Source organism: Triticum urartu, chromosome 2A, assembly GCF_056163025.1.
Source record: "Triticum urartu cultivar PI428250 chromosome 2A, HENAU_Tu73, whole genome shotgun sequence".
Lineage (NCBI taxonomy): Eukaryota > Viridiplantae > Streptophyta > Magnoliopsida > Poales > Poaceae > Triticum > Triticum urartu.
The window spans coordinates 21,014,399-21,021,012 of record NC_141874.1 but is presented as its reverse complement, the minus strand read 5'-3'; the positions used below and the strand labels follow the sequence as shown (position 1 = coordinate 21,021,012).

The following is a 6,614-nucleotide window of genomic DNA, read 5'->3' as shown; positions in this document are numbered from 1 at the left end:
ACGCCGTTGCGCACATGGAACACGCCTCACGCGAGGAGGGGAATACCTGACTCATGTTTGGGCTCTCCTCACTCATGCAGGCATACTCAGGCGTGGCTAGGATCAAAGGTCTCATTTAGCAAGGTTGCTCGTTCAATTTTTCGAGATTCTTATTGGCCTATGTTCTCTGACTTCCACATGAGCCTCGACCTATGTGCGCCATGCATGTTCGTGGTTTTCCGGTTTTCCTTAGCATTGTCTATTGGTTTGAATGAGCCACAACGTGTGCGTGATATATTCGTATTTTTCCAGTTTTCTTGCCGGAATGTGTGTGTGTGTGCGCGCGCGAGTGTGTGTGGCTTCCCTTTTTTGTGTCTTCAAGTTTTCACATGACATGTGTGTGCCATGTTCATACATACGATGAGTTTGTGGCAGTAACAGATCGCATTGTGGTGCTTCTCACGCCTAGCATAGTGCCAAAGCATCGCTCTCCTTTGTTCGCATGTGTCTAGTGAATTTGTGTGCAAGTGCTCCCCAAACCATTCTCATACTATGAGCAGTGAGGTCCAACCTCACCGGAGCTCCCCAAAAAGCATTCTGAGATCACGGATGAGCAGAGTCCGCTTACGGCCTCACCGACGCTTGCTGACAGGCGTGTGGCTGCACTGTCAAAGGTGATGGCGGTCGTAGCTACTGGAGGGGCCACGTTGACCGCACCTCCAATGCCTTAATCGCCGAGGGAGAGGACTACTAAGGAGGTTATCGCGTTTGGTGGGATCATGGATCCGGTGTCGACTGGCAGGCGTGTCAGTAACAGGATTCAAGACCAACCAAATGCGGACGACTTGCAGTTAGGGCATGCTATGAGGGCAGCCAAGCTTCGAGATGTCGAGGCGACTACAGGTATGTCATTTAACAAGAGTTGTTCCATTTTGCATTTTACTGAGCATGAGATAATTAGTAAGGCCAATGACTTAGGTGTTTCACTCGGGTCTAATGGGAAGGAAGTTGCTAAATCTGTTAATGACTTGCTAGACTTAGAAGCTGAGCGAGCATCTGAGATTATTCGTAACGTTGCGGCCGTAAGACTTTGGCGTTAACAACTTAGGGATAATGGCTCTTGAAAGTTTTTGTAATGACCTGATGCCTACTTCGGAAGCCGAAGTTGAGGTAGAAGGGTCGGAGTCAGAGGGAAATGTACATACATCAACGCCCGACTATAAGGCCCAGGGCCACTCCGGTCTTAAAGATGTAGAAGTCGTGATGGATAAACCCAAGCGTTCCTGGAAAAGGAAGGTATATCCTACATCTTTCGTCCGTAGAAGTGCTAGAGTTAAGCTTCAGAAAAAAAATCATGATAACTTATACAAGGAATTTTTTGGGATAGTAGAGGTCTAGCAGACTTGGCTAAAAGAAGGTTCCTTGCAGAGACATCGATAGATCAGAAACTTGACTTTATTGCACTTCTCAAAACAGGAAGAGATAATTTCACCTCACAGTTCCTTGGAACTTTGTCTGGCGGAATCGATTTTGATTGGCACTGTTTTCCTCCTAGAGGAAGATCCGGTGGGATTTTGTTGGGGGTTAAGTGTGAAACTTTAGAGGTGATTAATGTGGTTCGAGGTGATTTTGCGGTTAAGTTTCAGGTGAGGTCAAAGGTGGATGGATTCCGCTGGTCTCTGGTGGCTGTATACGGAGCAGCCCAACCCGAACTTAAGCCTGACTTCCTAGCAGATCTGGTTAGGATCTGCGGGGATGAAAGACTCCCAATCCTAATTGGAGGGGCTTTTAATATAATTCGAAGGAGAGAAGAGAAGAATAATGACAATTTTGATGGCCGTTGGTCCCTAATGTTCAACGTGATTATTGAGAGTCTCAATCTCAGAGAGATTGAACTCACAGGTAGGCAATTCATATGGGCCAACACGTTACCCACTCCAACTTATGAGAAGTTGGATAGAGTGCTCGCTAGTGTGGAATGGGGAAAAAATACCCACTCGTGTCGGTGCATGCGATGCAGAGAGCGATCTCAGACCACACACCCTACCCTTGTTAATTAGTAGACTCGGAGGATGCAACACATATTGATAACAAAAACACTTTATCTTTCGAACTAAGTTGGTTCGAAAAAGAGAACTTCATTGTCATTGTAGCAAGAGAATGGGTGAAGCCTGTTAGTGGGTGCTCTAATTTAAAAAGATGGCAGACATCTACGACAATTTTTAAGGGGTTGGGCCAGAAACGAAAATGGGATTTACAAACAAGAAAAAGAAAGACTTATCCAACTGATCGATGCTTTCGACTTGAAAGCAGAATCGAACTTGCTTGATGTGTCAGAGCAAAGCCGCAAAAGCTGAAGCAGAGCAAAGCCTGCGCACCCTTCTTAGAGAAAGAAATGAAATGGGCCTTGTGTGCTTAAGTTCTTAAGGTCGTGTGATAACTCTAACGTGTGATAACTAGTGATTACCATAAAATAACTCTAACGTGTGATAACTAGTGATTACCATAAAATACCTTTTTCGTTGCACATAACTTATTTAGTTTTAAGCACATAAACTTCTCCCAAGCCAGAGTTTTTCCCGCCTGTTTGATCGACCTTTGTTTTAGGGGAATTGATCAATCATTTATACTCCCTCCGTTCCTAAATATAAGTCTTTTAGAGATTTCACCACAAACTACATACCGATGTATATAGACATGTTTTCGAATGTAGATTCACTCATTTTGCTCCGTATGTAGTCCATAATGGAATCTCTAAAAAGACTTATACTCCCTCCGTCCCAAAATAAGTGTCTTAACCTTAGTACAACTTTATATTAAAGTTAGTATAAAGTTGAGACACTTATTTTGGGACGGAGGGAATATTTAGAAACAGAGGAAGTACTTGATATATTTTGCTCCGTATGTAGTCCATAGTGGAATCTCTAAAAGACTTATACTCCCTCCGTCCCAAAATAAGTGTCTTAACCTTAGTACAACTTTATATTAAAGTTAGTACAAAGTTGACACCTATTTTGGGACGGAGGGAATATTTAGGAACGGAGGAAGTACTTGATATGGAGATAGTAGTGTCCGCTAAACATATATACATACAATAGGTAACCAAGGTACCAGCTTGGTTAATTGCCATAATCTTATTTATACACCAAGGACCCTAATGCTCCCCTATAATTTGAAGCATTTTATCTGAAAACTACAAGTTAAGTCGACCGGCCGGTTAATGATCATGTGTGCTGGATTGCAGGGGCTTGCTGGGCTTTTTCCGCCGTGGCCACGATCGAAAGCGCCTACGCAATCGCCAAGCGAGGCGAGCCGCCGGTTCTGTCCGAGCAGGAGCTCATCGACTGTGACACATTCGACAGAGGCTGCACGAGCGGCGAGATGTACAATGCCTACTACTGGGTCTTGAGGAACGGCGGCATCGCCAACAGCACAACGTACCCCTACAAAGAGACTGACGGCAAGTGCGAGAGAGGGAAACTGCAGGAACACGCGGCCACGATCAGGGACTACAAATTCGTCAAACCCAACTGCGAGGAGCAGCTCATGGCAGCCGTGGCGGGGCGACCCGTCGCCGTCGGGTTCGACTCCAACGACGAATGCTTCAAGTTCTACCAAGCTGGTTTGTACGACGGCATGTGCATCAAGCACGGGGAATACTTTGGCCCGTGCTCGTCCAACGACCGCATCCACTCCTTGGCCCTTGTCGGGTACGCCGGCAAGGGGGTCGACAGGGTCAAGTACTGGATCGCCAAGAACTCCTGGGGCGAGAAGTGGGGAAAGGAGGGCTACGTCTGGCTGAAGAAGGATGTTGATGAGCCGGAAGGCCTCTGCGGCCTTGCAATTGAGCCGGTATATCCTATAGTCTGATCTGATCTGATGAGATCGACTGCACTGGGCGTGCCTGAAACCTACGGAAATGGCATTCACCTATATTTTGGGTTGCTCTGTATGCATGGATGCGCCTACTATATTTTACTACACATATATTCATCTCCCGCCAATAAAACTATATGTCCTTGTATCCATTTATGCACGTTTATGCATATCTTAAATAAATTGGATGGATTGGTTATCCATTCTATATATGTCAAAAGTCAAAACATGTTACTCTGTGGTCCGTATGTGTTACTCCCTCCGTTCCAAAATAAGTGTCATGGTTTTAGTTTAAACAATTGTACTAGGATATGACAAATTCAAAAAACAATTGTACTTTCCTTTTAAAAAATCATCGTATCGGTATTTGTTAATTGATTTTGAAAATGCAGGTAAATTTACTAATTAGTTGATGAGCTCTTTCTACAATTTCCCCCTTCTTAAACTTCCTTTTTTTGCGATGATAACTTTCGATCTATTCCTCAACTGTCAAGGTAGTACAAAGAACACCCAAAAAACATCTAGGTCCCTGGACCACCTAGTGATGACTATTAACACTAGAGCGAGCTGAAGTGGCGCATCTTCGCCCCTTCCTCATCGTAGCCGAGCAAACCCTGTTGTGGTAGACTATCGGAAGTCATCGTGCTAAGTTCCTATAGGACCAGCGTACCGGAATAGCAACTAGCGCTGATGAAGAGAAGTGTAAATCAGAATAATCCAACCTGTAGACACACAAATACAACAAACCAAGAAAGGATCCATGTGGATCCATCGAAGGCAAACGCCGACCGAATGCCATGAGATCCGCCGGAGACAAACCTCCACATGCACTCCAACGATGCTAGAAACACCATCAGAACAGACAGTAGGCGAGGAGAACTTTATTCCGTCTTCAGAGAGCCGCCGCCACCTGGTGGCGACACAGATGTGAAAGAATCAAGGGATGAGATAGATGGCTTGGTCAAATTTGATCGCTAGACAACATCCGCATAGGTCTTGTGCAAAGAAAATGGTCACGAATTTAGAAAGAGATGACCCTTTTGGGGGGGGGGGGGGGGGGGGGGTTGTGCAAAAAGTCGCCACATGACAGTGGTCAACCTACCACCCATACAAGTCAAAGCTAATACAATGTGGATAGGACGCACTTAGCTAACTTTTATGATCCACATGCGCATTTTCATATCATCGGGACTAACCTGACACTGGTCGAATAGTTTTAGGACTAATGATGTATTTTACTTATCTTTATATAGCACACTCTTATCAATATACAGTAGAAAAATATGTGGAAACATCTCTCGTCCCTTGATGTGAGCTACCCATGAGCATAGTCTACTTGCTCATGATATATCATGTCATGCAACAAATTTATTGATGTGCTCCAACGGCCTCTTTGTCCATGTTTAAAAAGTTACTCCCTCTGTTTTAAAACATAAGTAATACTCATTTAAAACAAACCTTTGAGAAATGGGAAAATATCATATGAAAACCAACATTCGATGGAAACCGGTGAAAACCATGCGAAAACGATGTTTTGAAGTTTCGGAAAAATCAGAAAAAAAATACGGGATGTTAAGAGAGTTATGTTCTATTGCCTTGCAAAATTTCAAGTTCAAACACATTATGAGATATGAGCTATGAAAAAAAATCATCATTGAATAGTGTCGAACAGTAGCATCACTATTCATTGCTGATTTTGTCTTTTTCATAGCTCGCATCCTATAATGTTTTGACTTCAAATTTCACATGACAATAGAATATCATCCTCTTAACATCCTACTTTTTGACAAAAAAAATTGAAACTTTCAAACATGGTTTCCACGAAGTTTCCTTTGAATATTAGTTTCTGTATGACATTCTCCCGAAAGAAATAACTACTATCGATATATGTGATATGTGAAGGAAATATGCTCTAGAGGCAATAATAAAGTTATTATTTATTTCCTTATTTCATGATAAATGTTTATTATTCATGCTAGAATTGTATTAACCGGAAACATAATACATGTGTGAATACATAGACAAACAGAGTGTCACTAGTATGCCTCTACTTGACTAGCTCGTTAATCAAAGATGGTTATGTTTCCTAACCATAGACAAAGAGTTGTTATTTGATTAACGAGGTCACATCATTAGTTGAATGATCTGATTGACATGACCCATTCCATTAGCTTAGCACCCGATCGTTTAGTATGTTGCTATTGCTTTCTTCATGACTTATACATGTTCCTATGACTATGAGATTATGCAACTCCCGTTTGCCGGAGGAACACTTTAGGTGCTACCAAACGTCACAACGTAACTGGGTGATTATAAAGGAGCATTACAGGTGTCTCCAAAGGTAGATGTTGGGTTGGCGTATTTCGAGATTAGGATTTGTCACTTCGATTGTCGGAGAGGTATCTTTGGGCCCTCTCGGTAATGCACATCACATAAGCCTTGCAAGCATTACAACTAATATGGTAGTTGTGAGATGATGTATTACGGAACGAGTAAAGAGACTTGCCGGTAACGAGATTGAACTAGGTATTGGATACCGACGATCGAATCTCGGGCAAGTAACATACCGATGACAAAGGGAACAACGTATGTTGTTATGCAGTCTGACCGATAAAGATCTTCGTAGAATATGTAGGAGCCAATATGGGCATCCAGGTCCCGCTATTGGTTATTGACCGAAGACATGTCTCGGTCATTTCTACATTGTTCTCGAACCATAGGGTCCGCACGCTTAACGTTACGATGACAGTTATTATGAG

At 43.1% G+C, this 6,614-nt stretch overlaps 1 pseudogene; it reads left to right on the top strand.

Annotated features, from left to right (window-relative positions):
- The first annotated feature begins 758 nt into the window (after positions 1-758).
- Positions 759-4,045, top strand: LOC147983015 (ervatamin-B pseudogene; annotated as a pseudogene).
- Positions 4,046-6,614: the final 2,569 nt, after the last annotated feature.